The sequence below is a fragment of the Cavia porcellus genome, unplaced genomic scaffold (genome assembly GCF_034190915.1).
Source record: "Cavia porcellus strain 051 isolate PalLab524CR breed Dunkin Hartley unplaced genomic scaffold, mCavPor4.1 scaffold_13, whole genome shotgun sequence".
NCBI classification, from domain to species: Eukaryota; Metazoa; Chordata; class Mammalia; order Rodentia; family Caviidae; genus Cavia; species Cavia porcellus.
In genome coordinates, this window is record NW_026947496.1 from 8,912,340 (window position 1) to 8,931,890 (window position 19,551).

Genomic DNA, 19,551 nt, shown 5'->3' on the forward strand with positions numbered 1-19,551 from the left:
CACCTGCGAGAGACCTCAGTGTGTCCTCCCCCAGGGTCACCAACTTCTGCTTGGCAGTGACACCAAGATGGAGAGTGTGGTCCCTACCTGTGCCTCCCACCCCCGAGCAGTGGACAGAGCCAGCTCAACAAGCGCAGGGCTCTGTCCTTCCCCAAGAGGCTTTCGTGGCTGTGAGGAAGGCTGATGCTTCAGTTTGGGTCAGAGCTGTCCGCCAAAGGTGACTGTGTTCCAGCTTCAGCTGGGAGTTGATGGGACCCTGGGGGTGAGTTCAGCGCCGGAGGGAGATGGTGCAGTATGGGGTGTCTCCTGGGATGACTCACCAGACACAAATGTGTGTCCCCCACCCCATTGCTTCTCAGGGCCAGCAAAGCTTGCTGAAACTCTCCAGGAAGGAGGGGCCAGGAGCTTATGAAGTGGCCATGGTTGTCTAATGGCCAGTTGGTTGTTGACTGTAAAGTACGGATGCCCACTGAAGGTCAAGGACGGATCCTTATGAGACAGGGGAGCAGGGAGAGGGACATTTTTTAGGGGAGAGACACTCACAACACAGTGCAGTCCTCAGCATCACCTATCACAGAGCCAATCAAAATCGTGCTCTCTGGACCAATCTGAAGATGCCATTTCAAGCCTTCATTTTCACGTGGACACAACCAATCAGAATGCTGCTGTGTATGCTTCACTTGCATGTCACAGAAGACACCTGAGCTTCCTGACGGAAGGGTGTAAAAGGCATGACCCCAAGAGAGAGTCTGATAGCTTTTTCCAATGCCTTCTTTACACACAAGAGCAAGCCCCCTCTCCCTTTCCCTGAGCCTCTTCCCAGGCACCTCTCACCCCTCAGACCGCACCCCTTTTCTGTCTTCTGCAGAGGCACCTTTGTTGCCTTCTCTGTGCTGTTTATCCAGTTCATTGCTGTGGACACCAGCAGCCGGGAAAGAATCCCCTGGGCCTCCCCACCTGGGAACACGCTGGTCAGTCCTAGCTGGCCTCTCCCAGGAGCAGCGTGCCCTCCTCTGACAAAAGGAGCGGGCATCACAGCCCAGAGGGACCCCAAGTGTCCTCTCCTCTCCCCAGATGACGGAAATCCCAGGTAACCCAGCCTCGGGGTCCCCATGGCCTGCAGTCTGGAGTGAAGGAATTGGGAAATCTCAGGCAAGGACTGACTGGGAGTTGAGAGGCCACAGGTCAGGGAGACACTCTCTGGAGCCTCCGCAGCCGGGCTCCTCTGAGCCTCTGCCTGCCCTGGGCCTCAGCCTGGCCTGTGAATGTGCGCTCTCTCACACAGGGCCCCCCCAGCCCCTCATTCCACACCGAAAGACTGGAGTGCTAACGTGGTGTCCAGAGCTGCAGGCTGTGCTTCTAGGATGTCACTTGAAGTCACTGCCTGAGAAATCCCAAGGCGTCCGGGAGAATTTACTGTTGGTTCCAGGCTACAGTGCTCGTACCACCCGGATCGTCCCCTTGCAGATGTTTTCTAGCATGAACTTACCGTGGCAAATCCTCCTTCTGTACCTGGAGCTATGTAAAGTGTGGGTCTCTGAGAGCCTGGGAGTGTGTTTTCCAGGATTGGAAAGTGATTCCTCTGGAATGGGGTCCTCAGGCAGGACAGGCCTCTGTGTCCACTCTCTGGGAGGATGGACTCCTAGCTGAGATACTCCTCAGAGGCACGAAGAGACCAGAATGACTGGGCGGTGGGAGTCTTAGCCTCCAGTGGAATGGTATCTTTGCAGTGCTTCCTGGTGTAGCCTTCCCCACTCTGGAAGTGAGACTTCTGAACCAGCAGAGCCTCAGGTCTCAGCAACAGGAAGCCACCATTTTGCTCCTGGGTCACTGCACGTTACAATGAGCAGCACCATTCTTGCTTCCACCCCTCGACTCCTGGACCCGTGAATCCTGGCTACAGGAGACTCAGTGCCATAGAATGGAGGCTGATTCAAAGCACATACAGCCTCTTAGAGAGCCTTACCCCAGCCCCATAAGCCATTGCCAAGTAGCTGTTTCCCAAAGGATCAATCCACATTTCTGTCAACCCAGCCTCTTCTGCATAGTGAGGCCCATGGCAAGAGCAGTTAAGTCCTTGAGCTTGAGCCTGTGGCTTCAATTTTTGGCTATAAAATGTGTTCCCCACTGAGTTATGCGTCTACCCTTCTCCTTTTTTGTGTTGAGGTAAGATCTCATGAAGTTGCCCTGGTGAGACTCACATATATGATCCTCCTGTTTCGACCTCCTAAACTGCTACAATCACAGGTGTCCACTACCACACCCAGTCTGGCTCAAATTTAATGATTTAGAGAAAGAACAGACTACTTAATCTTACCCCTCTTATAATTCCATGATGCCTAGTTCTGTCAAAAAGCCTCATTTTCCTGTACAGCTTTTAATTAATACTTTATTCAAGAATTCATGGTAGAATGGTTTTTGATTTTTTTTTTAAAGAAAACTATTAGCAGGGCTTGGTGCTATAGGCCTTCAATCCAAAACACTGGGAGGCTGAGACAGGAGGCTCACAATGTGGAGCCCAGCCTGTGCAACTTTGCGACTTAGGGAGAACTTGTCTCAAAGTTAAATAATAATAAATAAATACAAGAGCTCGGCCGCCACTCAGTGCAAAGGCTCTGGGTTCAACCACTGGTACTACAAAGAAAAAGGGACTTTTTATACAAGATGGGGAAACATTATTCGGGTCGCTTGTCTTTTCTTGAAGTTGGATGCTGAGGGAAGCCTTGCACGGGACTCAGCAGGCAGCTAAGTGTAAGTGAGTGGAACAGAACTGAACTGAACAGCCTGACGGGCCGCAGCAGGGGATATGCTGCTCACTGAGCTCTTCTGAGCTCTACCTGTTGCAGGCCTGAAACAGAGATGCTGGGCTTCTCTTTCAGGGCTGACTGCAGGAGAGATTGGTGAGAAAGCTGAAGCTTTGTGGTTAGACTCCACTCAGGCCAGAAGCCCTTTGCCCCATCTCCTCACTGACCAACCATTCATCAGATCAGCCATGGTGAACCTCTTAGAGACAAGTGTTCAAACTAACCCAAAACCCACTTATTTATTGTAAAGTACCAACATTGCAGTTAAACCTAAAGTGAGTTTGTTTCAGTAAAAACCACGTACACATTAACGTCTTTTTTCTTAAAAGAAAAGCAACAGCCTTCAGTAAACCAAACTGCTTTTTACTAAAAAGCAGAAGTTCACATTTGGCGTGCTTTGGCACCATTCACGTGACCTTTGCTGTCCTTTGCATGCTGATAACTGGTCAAACTCTGCCCATCTTTCATTAGCTGGAGGTCATCTGTTAGTCTATTTCTTACATCAGATTTGGTATCATTTGAAGCATAAAACAGCGGTTCGCACAGATAAGATGATCCAAACCAAGTGGGAGAAGCCCAAAGGCTTTCATTGGCTTCACATCGTCTGGCAGAGGATTCCACACTTCACAGATTTCATTTTGGAAGCTACCAGCTGTGCTGTCCTCTGTCGCCCGTTCATACTCTGTCTTCTCACACAGCTCATAGAATTTATTTTTCCAGATACGGCTTTCTTGAGATTCCCATGGCTGCATTTCCAGATTTTCAAAATCTAACCAGTGTAGGCAGGAAAGATCAACTTCTCCTCCAAATCTGGTTTTATCTAGAGATAAAACCCAGGGTGGTCTCCATGATGGAACTGTTGAAAATCAGTTACTGAAATTCTCATTTGCAGCTGCTGCGATGCTTAATGACACATAGATTTCTTTATGACCTATGGGATTGCCTGTGAATGTTGTAGAATTTTCTAAATGCATTTTTAGATTGGAAAAATACTTCAGCTGCCCACTTTGAAAACTGCTGTTTCCCCCACCCCTTGTAGTTCTAGTTCGGCACACTGATGTATAGTGGGAAATTCGTAAAAGACATGCTGCCAAGCTGCGTCAGTGAGAGGTGGGGTTCCTGCTCCTTGCAACTTACCAACAGTCTAATTTTATTCAGACAGGCTGCATCTCTCTCCAGGTCTCACCCTCTGCTCAGCCACCAGATATTATGTACTTAGGCACAGCACTGGGCCAAACCTCAGCAAAAAGTGCTTAAAACTGTCAAAAATTAAGAGCAGGAGCCATAGTATGATTCCCCAGTTTTGTGACTCTCTGAGGATGCCGTCTAGTGTTTTGCTGCTCTTTGGTGCCTCTTGGGGTATAAGACAGTGAAACAGGCTGACTGGAGGTTTTGCTTCTTTAACAAAGAACCAGTCATTGAGGCCAATTTTTCCGGTCTTCTGTTTTGTGACAAAAAGTCCTCCGTCACAGCACTGCATATGTCTGTCCCTTGTGTTCTTCCAGACAGTGACGCCAGTTTTGTCAGCTCTTCTCTCATGATGTCATGATCAGTGAAACGCGGAATCTCTGCCAGGCTTACATGAGTACTTAGATCTGTGCTCTCACCTAGTCACATGGAGTAACAGGCCTCCTCCTGCAGGGCGGTGCGGAGCTGCTGTCATCAGTGCCATGAGCAGGACTCGATCTTTAACAGTATTGCTGCGAAGTGCGTTCTCAGCGAGGTGCTGTGTAGTTTTATCCTTATTTGGGAAATCATGAAAAAGGGAATTACTCCTAGACAGCAGGGCCATTTTGATAAAATCCCCATCATCTCGACAGGGGCTTGCCCTGTTTTGCTATGCGCAGTGGAATTTGAAAGCTGGCAGCATGCGACTGATTTGTTTTAGAAAGATAGTTGCAAAAATTAACACTCTGGGAAAGTTTCTTTGATTTCTCTTCAAGAAACTTTGCTTTCAGTTTAACCAAGTTGAGTGACACTTCTGTGGCTGGTGACACAGCGCAGACTGGCAGTGACATGTGACACACACCACTCACTACACAGAATATGTAAGGCTTTCCTGTGGGGCCCAGTCACTCTAGATGACTCTGGCAGGCATCTTCGAAGAATCTCCCACTGTCTGTTTTCAGTTTTGCTTTCTGTGTGTGGCTTTTTTTTTCTGTCCAAGACTTGACGCCTTAAAAAAATCCATTTTAAATGAAGCACCCAATGCAAACTTACCCCTGTACCAAAAATAACTGCACCAAGTATTACATAATCCCTCAATCAACATTTTACTGTAGTGGCCCTTAGTTGGGCGCGTGGGGAGCTTGCTGAGCATCAGTTTACTAGAACAAAGCTTCACTGACCACCAGCTTTTGGCCTCTGAGTGCAATGTCCATCTTGTGTGGGCTTCTGCTGAAATCACAGGAGGTCCAAGCAGAAACAGACAACAAAACAAAATGTATGCATGTATGTATGTATGAGTATGCATGTATACATGTGTGCATGTGCGTATGTGTGTGCATGTTTGCATGTATGTGCATGCATATGCTTGTATCTATGTGTGTGTGCATGTATGCATGTATGCGTGTGTATGTGTGTATGCCTGTGTATGCACAGGTGTATGCGCATATGTATGTATGTGTGCATGTGTGTGCATGCGTATGCGGGTATGTGTGCATATATGCATTTATGTGTACATCTTTATGTGTGTATGTGCATGTGCATGCATGTGTGTGTGCGTGTATGTGTTTGTGTATGACTGTGTGTATTTTCATGTGTGTGCATGTGTACGTGTGCATTTGTGTATGTGCATGTGTGTGCCTGTATGTGTGTATGCATGTATGCATGTGTTTATGCTTGTATATATGTGCATATGCCTGTATGCCTGTATACCTCTATATGCATGTATGTGTATGTGTTTTATGTACATATGTGTGTATGCATATATGTGTGTGTGTCTGTGTGTATGTGTGTATGCCTGTGTGTATGTGTGTATGCATGTGAGTATGCATGTATGCGTGTGTGGATGTTTGTGAGTATGTGTGTGTGCATGCCTGTGTGTGTGTGTGTATTCATGTATGTGTGTATACGTGTATGCATCTCCTGGCTTGTGTTTTCATGATTCTTCACAAACATCTAAATCCGACACTGCAGATGCAAGTATGTCCAGGGGAGAGCACAGCACTAAAAAGTCCCAGTCTCTTCTGAGAATATCTCGTTGCTGAATGTTAGATATTAAATTCAATTTTAATCTCAGATATTAAATTCAGTTTGTTTTTCATAAGAAAACTCAAAGCTAAAATCTTGTGTACAAATGAATGTATTAAAGCTCACAGCCAGACTAAACAAATCTATTATCTATCTACTATCTGTCTACCTGTCTGTCTGTCTGTCTGTCTGTCTGTCTCTCTATATATCTACCTCTGTGTCAGTGCGCTGGCCAGCCATGCAAAGCCTCAGCCAAACTGCCACTGGGGTGTTACGGCTCCCTCCCCATGGCATGCAGGGCCCCCCAGCTCCTCTGTGCACCCCGTGGCTGGGCGATGCCACAGGAACCTGGCTCCAAATGCCAAGACAGCAGGCTCTGTGCATGCACTGAGCCACATGTGCGTGGTTCACAGGGCTGCTGTGAAGTCTGAGCTTGTCATTCTGCTTTTGCTTCCTGGAATTGTCTGTGTTAGGGGTGAGAGGATGGAATAAAAGGCAGAGACACGTATTTAATGGGTGAGTGCTGTGACAGGCAGGCTAGCGAAGGATTCAGGTTTGGCCGGAGTCTGGGTGGTTTATGACTCAGTGCCAGGTAGAATGGTGGGAGCTCAGGAGCGTGCAGAAGGTCAGTGCTGAATACATTTTCACTAATCCATCCGGGGCTGGACCTGAGGCTGTGGGACACCTGACGGCTGATGCCCACACAATCAATTGTGTGATGTTGGAATGCGGGAAGTACAAGTGTCTACTCAGAAGCAGTGCCCAAGAGGGTCACACTGTGATCGCACTCACAGGAATGACTTAACGGGATCACGAATGTTCTTCTCTGGTGGAGACTGAGCAGCACCTTCACACGGAGCTGCATTTCCTGATAGAATTGGAAAGAAGCATGGAATATAAATGACCTTTATTTTCAGGATGCTGGAAGAGACACCCTGACCCTCCGGGGTCTGGCATTGTCTCTGCCAGACTCCTGGTGTAGGGCCATAGCTTAGGTTTGGGGTGGTGCCTGAGGGGCATTAGGGATGTGCAGGTAGCCCATTGGTATTCATTTCGTGCCACAGGTAAATTCCTAGGGGCAGGGAAGAGAGAGCCTCCTGGTTCCCCCTCCAAGCCTCCTCCCAGCTACAGTGTCTGGCCTAGGGCAAGATTCTTTCATTTCCAAACCTTGTAAAAATTGTTTATTTTGGCAGAGTTCTCCCTAAATTACCAGGTTGGGCTTGAACTTTGGATCCACCTGCCTCAGCCTTGCCGCCTGCTGGCATCATAGAAATCCGCTACCAAGCCTGGCTTAGAAAAGTGTTTTCAGTAATGGCTGATAGCATCGTTTCCTCGTTATTTGTATTTTCCTTGTAGCTGTGTCGATCTAAAGTTTAACACACTGATTTCAGATACTAAAGCTGGCATCATTTCTTATCCAGTAGTAGAGAAGGAACCCAAAACCCTCACACCGAGATACATTCTCAGTCATTTTTGTTTTGAGACTGGGTCTTGTCAGTCCCTCAATTGTAAAGACTGGTTTGAGTTTTGGATCCTCCTGCATGAGCCTCATAGAATGTGGGGATTGTAGGTGTTTGTTACCATGCCTGGCTATAAATTCTGTAATTTCTGTATTTCACAATCAATAAAGACTCTTCTTATAAGCTAATATATATATATATATATATGTATGTATGTTGGTACCAGGGATTAAATTCATGACTTTGCACTTACCAGACAAGTGCTTGAGCTCCTGAGCTAAATCTCTGTGCCTACATGTTGAATATTAAAGTGAAACTTAAAATACCTGTGATCTCTCTTAGACAATTATAAGAACTGCTGTTAATCATGTCTCTTCTTTTTCTCCCTCTCTTTTTAAAGGCTGATGCTATTTCTTCACTACCCTTTTCATAATTATGGCAAAAATACCCAAGAGGAGTTACAGAGAATGGGGGTGGAATATGGCCCAGTCGTAAGCTCTCTTAAAAGTGGTGCCTTCAGATTCACTAGGATGCCCATTCTGGTTTGACTATTATCTTCTTTTGAAGTCTTTTAATGTTTCCAATGTTTAGGTTTTATTGGTCTTGTTCTGTACTGTTTTGTTCAATTTTATTATACCTAATGATATAGGCAAATCATTTTAAGGAAGCAAGAGGCATTATGGTAACCACAGTTGATAACTTTGTATTCTGTTTTTACATCAAGTGTTATGCCTATCCTTTGTTTTGACTGACTGCTTTGGTTTGTCATATTTGGTTTTATTCTCTTCCAAAAAAAAGTAATAAAAACTAAGGGAGTAATAAAACCCAAAAAGTGTAAATTTTGTTGTAAAAAAGAGGGAAAAAATACTCTAAAGGATATAACTGCAATTATGTTTAGGTGTGTTAAGATAGATGACCATATTACTGAGTTGTTGTTGGATCATTGAACATAACTGTATGCTGTCTCACTGTTTGAATGTCCACGTTGCATGCTTTAATCCTGTAACTTGAACAACTATTTCTAAGATGACAATATGTAATCAATTAACTAGTGATTTCTTACCATTTTTTTTTGTAATTCTGTAATACTTGTACCCTTGTTTGGTTTTTTGTTCCCTTTAAATAAAAAAAAGTGGTACCTTCAAGTAACTTCAGATATATAGGCTACTATACACACAAAAAGTCTAAAAAAAATTCCAGAAAATGACTGCAGAATGCAGTCAGGCTAATTATGAACACTGTCGTAAATGAAGTTTTAATTAGAATTTGAAAACTTTACAGTCATAACAATTCTTGTCATATCCTGGTAAATGAAATAAAGGAGACTATGTAATACACACACACACACACACACACACACACACACACATATAATATATGCCATTGTTCCATGACTATACCATAAAATATAAGCAAAGCTTCTCAAAAACGCTGAAGCATTCAAAATCCAAACCCTCATTCAGATGTTCATATTTCAAAGGAAAAGTAACAACAGAGCAAAAGCTCATTATAATATAATTATAACCTGGCCCTTTGTGTTACATATTGAAATAATGCAAGTTATATATTTATATGCTGCGCCCAGAACTGTAACAAGGAAAATTAATAACCATCTTTAAAACATAGCTGATTTTCATTCTAGTCAATTGTCAGTTTTTATGAGAGACAGAATGGCATATTAATTTTAGTGGGAGACTGTGGAATAGTTTCACTGAATTAACCTAATGAGCAGTTGGTGAATATTGTATATTACCAATGTTTAAATACAAATGTGTAAATCTTGACAGCCTTGTTAAACACTTTATTCTTTGGATGAAACTGATGAGGTATGGAAAGCTGTCAATATGATATACTAAGACTATTTTAGACAGTGTTCTGCCTAATCCACTTACCAGCAGCTCAATACATGCTGGTTGAATAAGTCCTGTGCGATCTGAGTGAATTAATAGCTCAGACCACAACTAGTGAACGATATCAACACCAATAAATTATTGAAGAGGGAATTTTACACCATTCAGGAATGTAGTGGCTGGTATTCAAATGTCAAGTCAAGGCATAACTTTAAAGACAGAATTTCCAGGGGAATAATCCTTCTGAATATGATCTCCCTTTGACACAATTTTAAGAACACTTGTTAATCACATTTCTTCCTCTTCCCCTCCCGCCTCCTCCTCTCTTCATCTTCTTCCTCTTCCTCTTCTTCTTCTTCTCCTCCTTCTTCTTCTTCTAGCTTTACAACAGTAGCTGTACTCTGCTTAAAGTCATATGCCGTCTGGGCATATCACATATATGATAATATTTAAGACATGCATTGAAGCCTCAGTTCTCAACTCTAGCACTATGAAGGCATGAACCAACATTGCACATTTAAAAAATCTATTCTTTCAACAACAAATTGATAAAGCACACAGTCTGCTACTGGAAATTGCTACTGAAAAATTAAATGCCTTATTTGTACAGTCTTGAGAATTCCCGGGGATTCTAACTTCCTTTTTAACAAACTTTTAACATACATATATGGGTTCAGTATTCAAATAAAATTCCTCAACAGTTAATAACATTGTAAAAACGTGCAAAACTGCAAAACTCATTGTAACGGAATGTGTACGGTCTAAAGGGCGGAGCGGCTGACAGCTACGTGATTGAATAAGTATTTTGTGAATTTTAAAGAAAAAAAAACCGCTTACTGTAGAATCTCGAAATTTCTTGTGCAGCATTAGAAAATATTTTATATTTATTGAGTGAAAGGAAGCTTGTGCGCAGCACAGGAAGCATCCACAGCAGGTGTATGATTGAAACCTAACAAACTGTTGACTGATGCGGGTACTAACAGGCATCTGCCTTTGGCACTGGTCCTGATTACACAGGAGATGGAGCGGGCATTACCGTTGCTGCTTTCACAGCCTTATTTACTTTTTAGTGCTTTAGCCAAAGCGCTCTCTCTCTCTCTCTCTCTCTCTCTCTCTCTCTCTCTCTCTCTCTCTCTCTCTCTCCCTCCCTCTCTTTCTTTTTGTACCAGGGATCAAACTCACGACCTCATGCTTGCCAGGCAGCTGCTTATGCCACTGAGCTAAATCCCCAGCTCCAAATCTCTGCTTTTTGAAGTAAATTTTGCAGTGGGTTTTCTTCAGTTTCTGGTGGATTCCTTCCCACAGGAGATGCAGGGCTTTACATCAGCAGCATGCTGAACCTCTCTGGCCCTTCCCATCACTCCCCTGCAATCTTAAGTGGGCAGCAGGGCCCCCACCTTTGGCTGTCCCATTTCCTGTCCTTCTCTGATCTCTGCACGCACACACCAGTGGCACCTCCACTGGATGCACTACTCAATTAAAGCTGAGTATGGAGGTGCATGCTTGTAACCCCAAAACTCAGGATGTCGGGCAGGAGCATCAACAGGAGTTTGAGTCCAGCCTGGCTACTTAGCCAGATCCTTGCTCAGAAAACTAAAAACCCCAAACAAACCCACAACTACAGCAAGTTCCTTGCAAAGGATTATTTTAGGAAGTATTTGAGAAAAAAACGTTTTTTGCAAATTGTGAGACCAGAAGACAACAGGGACAGGCACCTTGACTTCCTTCCCAGCCACTGGCGCTGGACACGGAGGAAGATCAGTCCCTACTAGGAGAACCTGGATGCAAATAAGATGGAAAAAACAGAAGAAATGAACCGATTCCTAGACGCAGAAGGATTGCCAAAACGTAATCGAGGATATAAAAATGCTAAATAACCTGACATCAGTCAATGAAACTGAAAACATTATTAAAAACTTACCAACAAAGAAAAGCCCTGTTGAATTCTACAAAAAACTTGGAGCAGAACTAATGCCACTCATGCTGAAACTCTTTGATAAAATGAAGGGAAGCAATACTTTCAAAATCCTTCCTGCAAGAAAGTATTACGCTGAAACCAAAATCAGAGACACTTAGGCTCCATCCAGGCTGAGATGCCCACTCCTCCTCTCAGAGGAGGGCACTCTTCCCCTGGGAGAGGCCAGCAGGGACCAACGTGCGTGTTCCCAGGCGGGGAGGCCCAGCGGCTTCTTTCCAGGCTGCTGGTGTCCACCAATGAACTGGAAAAGCCGCACAGAGAAGGCAGCAAATGTGCATCTCGGGAAGACAGGAAAGTGGTGCAGTCTATGGAGTAAGAGCGGCCAGGGAAAGGCTCACAGAGAGGGAGAGGGCGCTTGCTCTTGTGGGTAAGAAGGCATCACTGAAAAGCTGTCAACTGATCAGTCCCCGGGAGCATCCTAACATGAGTGTGCAGTAGATTCTTAACGAGACAAAAAATTCAGCTCCTGGGGAGTCCAGGCAGGACAAAACTCTCTCAGGAGCAAAGACTCTGTGGGAGTAGGATAAGAAGACTTCCAGATAACCGCATTTATGGGGGTTTTACAGATTTGTGGGGAGCAGGAAGAGGTGGGCACACTGGAGTTGAAAAGCTGGGAAGTCCAAACCAAGGCCATAATTTTGCCGGTTAACAGGACTGTCTGACCTGCAGGGCTGGCAGCTCCGTTGCTCTGGAGCAGCGGGGTCAGCACCCCGTGTCCTCGGCTGCCTTCGTTGTGGTGTGGACTTCAGAGCCCCGGGAAAAGCAGCTTTTCCAACACAGCCAGAGGTTCCTTTTAAAAAAATTCACATTTCATTTAGATTGAAATAAACTATGCAAAATTTCCTTCACCAAAAATAACAGCACTATTTTCTGTATATTTCTAGATAGACCACAACACACTCACTTTGTAGGTTTTCCGGGTTTTGCTTCTAAATCAAGGCAAGGCAGGAGGGTCACGGAAAAAAACAGAAGAAAATGAACAAGTCCCTTACCCGGGTGACAGCTTCAGGCTCCATCTGTACCGGGAGGTCAGCATTTCCCTGGGGAGCAGTTTAGAAGATGTGGGTGCAGCGGAGGAGTGCACCTCAGCAGCCAGATGCAGAATATGGTGGCTTTTCCGTTCAGCTTCACTTCGTAAAGACAAAATCTGCCCTGAGAGCTGGCGAGCTCATAAACTCCTCTCTAGGGATGCCCTTCGCCGTCCACTATGGATTGTTCATAACACACTGAAAACCCTTTCTCGTCACAGGCCGGTGATGGGCTTCACCGTACCATGTCATAAAATGCATTCCTTTCTCCCACATCACCTCAAAATTCATTTCTTCAAAAATTGACAACTCTAATACAGTGTTGTGTAAAATGTCTTAACTAACACAGTTCCACAGTGCCACCAGCAGAGGGCACCCTGAAGTAAAGTGGGCACTGCCAGGGCTCTCAGCAGAGTTCAGAGGGGCCATTGGAATGCAGAGATTGTCAGTGGCTGACACAGTCAGCCCCAGGCCTAGAGGCTCACCTACTCAGTGACCAGCTGGCCTACACACCCCTGATGGTTTTCCTTACAAATAGCAAATATGAGAGAAAGGCTGTTTTAAACATTTCTTGGGTATTTTCAGCAGTCTCTGAATTCTCCTTAGGAAGCTCTGATTTACTTGTGTATAGTTGGATTTGATGGGCTCACCATTAAATCTGGAGCATGTTTTATATCAAAATTATGTTAAGCAAAGCCACCCTACTTGATCTTTGTCTGTCAAAGTGTTGCCCCGGCTGCTCTGAGGCTCTCAGCTTTCAGCACGGAATGAAGGCTCAGGACATTCAACAAGGCGTACACATCAGGAGAAAACCACATCAGGCAAAGGGAGAGCTTCGTGAATGGGAGGTGGAGGTTCTGTGTCTTCCTCTAGGCCTCTATTTGATTCTGCAACCAGCATCTCAGCGGAGAGTGCAGGACCGGGAAGTCCCTTCTTTCTGTAGCTGTCAGCATGCTGCTGCTCTGATGTGTTGAATGCCAGCTGTCCCATGACTTAGGGTACCAGAGATAAGCGCTTAAGAGCTTTGAGATGCTGGTCTGGAACAATGTGCTCCACTGTTGGACACTCAGGGTTTCTTTATGGTGACTCTCGGAGGTTACCTGAGATTCTGCGTCATCTGGTTGCGCCCTAAGAAACTTCCCAGCGAGTTTCATCCCAGTTGGCTCATCCAGTTGGTTGCCACCCTTCCCTGAGTGAGAGCAGTACAGCAGTGGCAAAGCTGACATCAGAAATTTGTCCCTGGAGAGTTTTTCCCAGAGGTCTGTGTAAAGGATCAGACATTCTAAGAACAAGAAAAGTAACAAAATAATCAAAATCTGCCACTGCTCTACAGAGTACAAGTCCTCGGCCAGCTTTATGGTTATTCCATCTAATAATTATGTCACTATTTACACAATCTACACATTAACACCAGTGCTTGCAGGAGGTCCACTCCAAGTTCCAATGCATCGTGTCTGCCTGTCCACCGAGCATGGCGTAGTTCCTTCAGTTCCTTACCTGTTCTTCACTGTCTTAAAAAGAACAGAAATGGCACCATCAAGTTCTAAAAGTAGTTGAGACTCATGGAAAAAAGAGCAAACTTTCTGGGTTGTTCCTAAGGCAGCTGATTCCCGCCCTCAGGCACGGGCTTTGGGGAGCACACCCCGGGCTCAGGAAGCGCAGGGTGTGTAGACAGCTTGGGGATGTTTGTGTGAAATTTCACAGTCAAAATTTCTGCATCAGCTTCATGAGGTAGGAAGCCCACAAACTCTTCTCTCAGGTTACCAGATTCCTTGGCAAAGTCACAAAGACAGGCAAGTGCTCCCCCTGCGATGTCCCCTGCACCATCAGTAAGGATGGAAAAGAATTTGCCAGTCTCTCCCTTCCCTGAGGGTTTCTCCCTAGTGCAGCTCTCACAGATCTCTGGTGTCTGTTTCTGCTGTGTTGTGAACAGAACAATGTGCCCACAGCTGTGGTCTCAAAGCTGTTTCAGGACCTCTTCACCATGATTTATCCAGTGCTCTAGCGATGCTTGAAAGTTACCAGGTGGAAAGAGACCTCCTGGAATTCCATCAGTCTCATGACCATCCAGAGGTCTCCTTGGACTAAAGCATTAATACCTGGTGGAAAAGTGTTGGGCCCAGGTGCTCAACACACCCCACCCGGGACGATAAGACCACATCAGCTTCCGCAATGCGTTATGTCCCTCTCTAAACTAGCCACCCCGTGCGCACCTCGTGCTCACTCCGTATTCGCCCCGTGCTGACTCTGTGGCAACCCCTGATTGGCCACAGCTGGGTATAGTAGCCAGAGCCTGCGTCCCATTCCCGCCCTGCTTCCTCGTGGCGGCCTGTGATTGGTCACAGCTGAATATATAAACCAGAGCCCGTGTAAATAAAGCGGCAGTTCCTGTTACCCACAAGAGCTTCTTCTGTCTCATTGGGGGGCTGCGCTAGTCAGAAAAGCACACCTGGATGAATAAGGTCAGACTCCAAGCGTGTTCCACACACGGGCAGAGGACTTCATATTTTGAGTTTTTGTTAAATGAGATTTAAAATGGAAATGTATTGTGTACATATGCTCTCTGTAAACTGGGTTTTCTGTAGCCTATGACAGTGTGCAAGTGAAAGAGGAATAAACATAAGGGGAACTTCTGTCTTCCGGGGCTTTTAGAGGAAACAAAGTATTTGATTTCTCCAAAATGGGTTACATGTGAAATCAAACACAAATGATGTAGCCGGTTAGGCCTTAGGAAAAGTGTCTTTTAACTTTTCAAGGGTCTGGGCTTCTTCAATGCACTGGTAGAAGTGTTCTAGATAACCTGAGCATGCAGGTCACATTCTGTACAGAATACCTGGGATGTATGGACAGTCTCCTGGGTCCTCCTGGGAACCCAGTGAAAATCTGTTCCTCCTTTTAGGAGGAAGAGTGTGGGCTTTGGACAGGAACTTCTCTGCCATGACAATTAAGTCATGGTGCAGTCTGGGAACTTCTGTGAAGTCTTCTGTGATGTTTTGAATTTTTGTGTGCTCTTTATGTGTCCCCTGGGGCCCTGTGACACTGAACTTTTCTGGTCTGCCTTGCTCTGGTCACCACGCCTGTGTGTTAGAATAAATCTGCTAGTCTAGCATTCTCACCTGGGTGTGACTCTGCCCCTTCCCAGGACATTTCCTAATGTCCAGGGTCATTGCTCGGCTTGCTGCTGGAGTCTCCGTGTATACCCAGGGCTGCTGCTCAGCAGGCCTCTGTGCCCAAGACAAGCACAGGCAGACACTGCTCTGGGACCAGCTTCTTGCATCAGGGAGGATGCAGCTGAGAAGCCCCGGGCTGGACAATGCCATGAACTCTGCCGCTGGTGCTGCTCATGGTGCTGGGTGATGAAGGGAAGGCCTGGCGCTTGCTAAGGAAGCTCCTCATCCCGAGCTGCACCTCCAACCCCACGTACTTTCCCACGTACCCTGTGGAGGTCAAGGCACAGAGCTCTGTGTGGAGATCAGTCTTTGCAGGAACCCAGAGGGTAATGGCATTGGTTTTCTGCTCCCAGGTGTGTGTGAGCAGCACGGAGACATGTACCAACCTATGGAAGTCCCTACAACTTCCTCTGAAATCCGCACATGGGCCCTGAAGCAGTTCCTCAGAACGATAGGCAGACTTAGAAGTCGGGAGCCTCCTTTCGTAAAAAGGGTTTGCACACTGGTGAAAAGGAAAATCTGTAGAAGAGTTGAGTGTAGTTTTTTGGGTTAGAATATACATACTCTACACTTCTGTAGGTGCAATTTCTGATCCACGGGTGCTTCTGAATTGTGTCTTTCTCTCTTTTCATCCATCCCGCTGAATCCCCCAGTCCTGGGCCAACTCCAGTGTGTCCTCTTCCTGCACTCCTGCCCCTGCTCTCCCTCTGTCCCCAGCCTGCAGGAGGGGAGCTCAGCTCATTGGGACTCCTCCCACCCAAGCTGGGCCTCAGCCTGTGGCCACCTTGGTGTGTTCTGGGGCATCAACTGGATGCTGAGCCTGGGGCACCAGGCAGGGGGTCAGGGCAGCACTGGCAGTCCTAGCCTGAGAGAGGACAGGCAGCAGCTATGGCTTTAGGTGACTAGAGGGAAAGGGTAGCAGTCTATTAATGAAGCCAGCAAGCGCTGAGGTCCTTGAGGGAAGAGGTGCACTGCATGGAAAACTGGATGAGAAGCTGCAAACACAGATGCCACAGATCACACCCAGAAAGGACCCTAAGCTTCATGATATCCTCACTGTAACTGTTTTTGTGGGTACTGGGAATTGAACTCAGGACCTTGCACTTTAGGCAGCCACTGCACCCCTGAGCTATGTCTTATTTCACAATAAAATTTCCCCGTAGGCTGGAGGGCAGCACCTTTAGGAGCCACATATGGGCCATGTACAAACTCTTGCCTTCACACTAACTAAATCGCATCTCACCCAGGGATCCCTGTCCCTTTGGAGAAAACATGAACGATTAATGACATTCCTTTGCAACCCCATAAAATACAGTGCAGCCCACCTCTCTGTCTCCTCCGGGGCAGCCTATGGAACTTTGCTCCTTCCATTGAAGGGTTTTCTCTATGCAACTGTGCTGCTGCCCAGTTTTCTTTTCCATCATCACTGACACAAGGATCCATGCTAGCCGGGGACAGTGACAGGTCCCTAGCAGAGTTCCAAGCTACAGTCAGTTATTTTCTTGTCCACTGAATAAGTGAACCTTAATATCCAGCATGGTATGTGTACAAGCCTTCTTTTGACAACCATCAAGAGCAAGAGATTTTCAAAGTCACGGAAATTGTTACAGAATGTGGCCAACCTAAATATTCTGCCCTTTGAAGGCATGAAAGGAAACCTGTCTCGCAGCCCTTGCATGCTGCACTATGCCAAAGGCACAAAAGCATCAAGATAGATACATGGAAGATCACGGGACAGACTATGGAGATTTCAGGCAAGATCAGGCGTGTTAGGGCAGTGCAGCCATAGACAGCTGCTGGTCTCAGTTACACTGGAGTCACTCAGGAAAGAGTGGCTGGGCTGTGACCTTAACATGTCATTACTGTGACTTCCTGCCTGCATGCCAGCTAGGAGTTTTGAACACTTGTTAGGCCAGTGTCACAGCTCTGTTAGTTTTCACGGACTTTTCTACCCTGATGTTCTCAATTTGGGAAAAAACCTTTCACCTATTGTTAGGATTCAGACTCCTTTTCCCTCATCAGTGCTGAGAAATCCCAGAAAAATGTTTCCTATGTAAGATCTCATTTCATCAAGTAGATAAGAAGGACAATTGACTTCCTAAAAATAATAAAGTAGGTACGTGAGTTTTGAGTGACAAATACAGTTTCAATGGGGATTCAAAATCCTGAATCATTAACCTTGTGCTAAATGAACTCATGCCCCTCAAATGTCTTTCCGTGGGAAAGAAGAGTTCTTTTAAATACTCACCTTTATTTATCGTATTCACCCCTGACTAAATGTATCTTGAACACTGATCATATTATTTGGATTCAAGGGAAGTTGCTGCTACAAGTTGGAGAACATACACAGCCAGCATATTATTTTTTGAGGGAGTCTCATGATATTCCCAGGGTGGTCTTCGGCTTGTGAGCTCAAGCCGTCCTCCTGACTCAGACATCCCAGGAGCTGGACCTCCAGCACTCTCGTGACCGGTGGCACTCTGTACCACTTGTCCTGCCTTAGCGTGGACACCAGGGCAGCACAGTGAGATCTAAATCAATACACAGACTGCATCTGAGCAAGCCTTACCAGGGGCTGTCCCACACACCGCGCCTCATTCTCCTCTGCAAGAGCAACAAAGCATGAGACCAGTTATTTAAACGGGCTCATCGCCTTCCAGTATAATTTCTAATCGCGGCTTTAGCTTTGACAATATCATTTCATGCTCCTTTTAACTCGCGAAAGGAATTCTAAATCATAAGCTCTAGCTGGGTGAGACAAAATAGGTCAGTAATATCCCCAGGACCCTCAAGGCTGAGGCCTGAGCTTCCTCACAAGGCAGCGGCCTACCTGGGCCACATACCGACTTCCCAATGCCCAGCCTGAGCTACACCCACAGAACCGTGCTCAAAACATATGAAACAAACAGCACCCAATGAGCAAACCAAAAGCTGAGATCCATGGGTGTGCTTCTCTATGAGGCTTCTCAGGACAGGGAGAAACGAAATCCCAAAACACAACAGGACTCCTCTCTGAGTAAAGCTGGATGGACCCTGCTGAGGGTTCCCATGGGGTCAGGGCTTCCAGCAAGGTGACCCAGCTCCTGAGAGGGCAAGCAGCCCCAGTGGCCACTGGCAGGTCCAGCCCTGCACACCTCCACACAGGGCGCTAGCATCAGGGCTGTTGGCTTCCCAGGCTTCTCCTCTGGGTTCTGCATTAAAAATTCCAGGAAGAAGAGCGGGAAACAATTGCTGAATCACTTAAGGACAAACAACCTCTCATTCACTGCGCTCATCTGTTAGCCAAACTTAGAACTTTGCCAGTGGTACCTTACACTTTTGTCCTCTGAAACTCAGGTGGAAATGTAATTCCCATGGCAAGATACTAAGAAACAAGGCAGGAGGGGGCCTGTGTGAGATCCTTAGTGCTCTGCTCTCAGGAACTGAGCCACTAAACCCGAGGTCACCCTGGGTTAACTGAGCTTTGCAAGTGGCTCTGCTATCAAATCCGATCCTGATGGGTTGCTGTGGAGTTCCCTGTATCATGCAGGAGCTGATTTACAAGATGCAGGGCTCTGTCTGCAGGAGAGTGTGTCCAGATGCAGCCCCTGCACCTCTGACGGAGGAGTGAGCCCAGGGAACCCTTTTCCTTTATACTCATCAGGCTGTGGTGCTGTGCCACTAGCAAGCAAAGTGAACAAGGCAGGGTACTGGGGTCACAGCGCAGAGGCCACTGAGGGGTTCCAAGAGCAGACTGGCACTGCCCAAGGGCCCCAGAGGTTAATTTCCCATATGTGCTGCAAGGTGGGGAAAAGCTTATGTTTCCCTTGCTGGTCTAGCTTGAAGCTGTCAGTCATGTGAACTCCTAGGTTTCCTTCCCCTCCTCCTGCCAGGAGCCTAACTCTGGAATTTCAGCATTCTTTTCTTAGCAGCATTACAAGCATACATTGTTTCAAGAAAGGGGTTGTGTGTGTGTGTGTGTGTGTGTTAAGTGATCCCTGCCTCTTAGAGGTGTGAGGGGGCCTCATCCCAGGACAGGGCAGGCACCCTGGGGGTTCTGTTAGAAGACCCCAGTTGACCTCACCCCAGG

General features: G+C 46.3%; 1 pseudogene; it reads left to right on the forward strand.

Moving 5' to 3' along the window:
- Window positions 1–284: 284 nt before the first annotated feature.
- The window catches only part of LOC100714388 (serpin B9-like), a 28,571-nt pseudogene continuing 9,304 nt past the window's right edge, over window positions 285–19,551 (forward strand).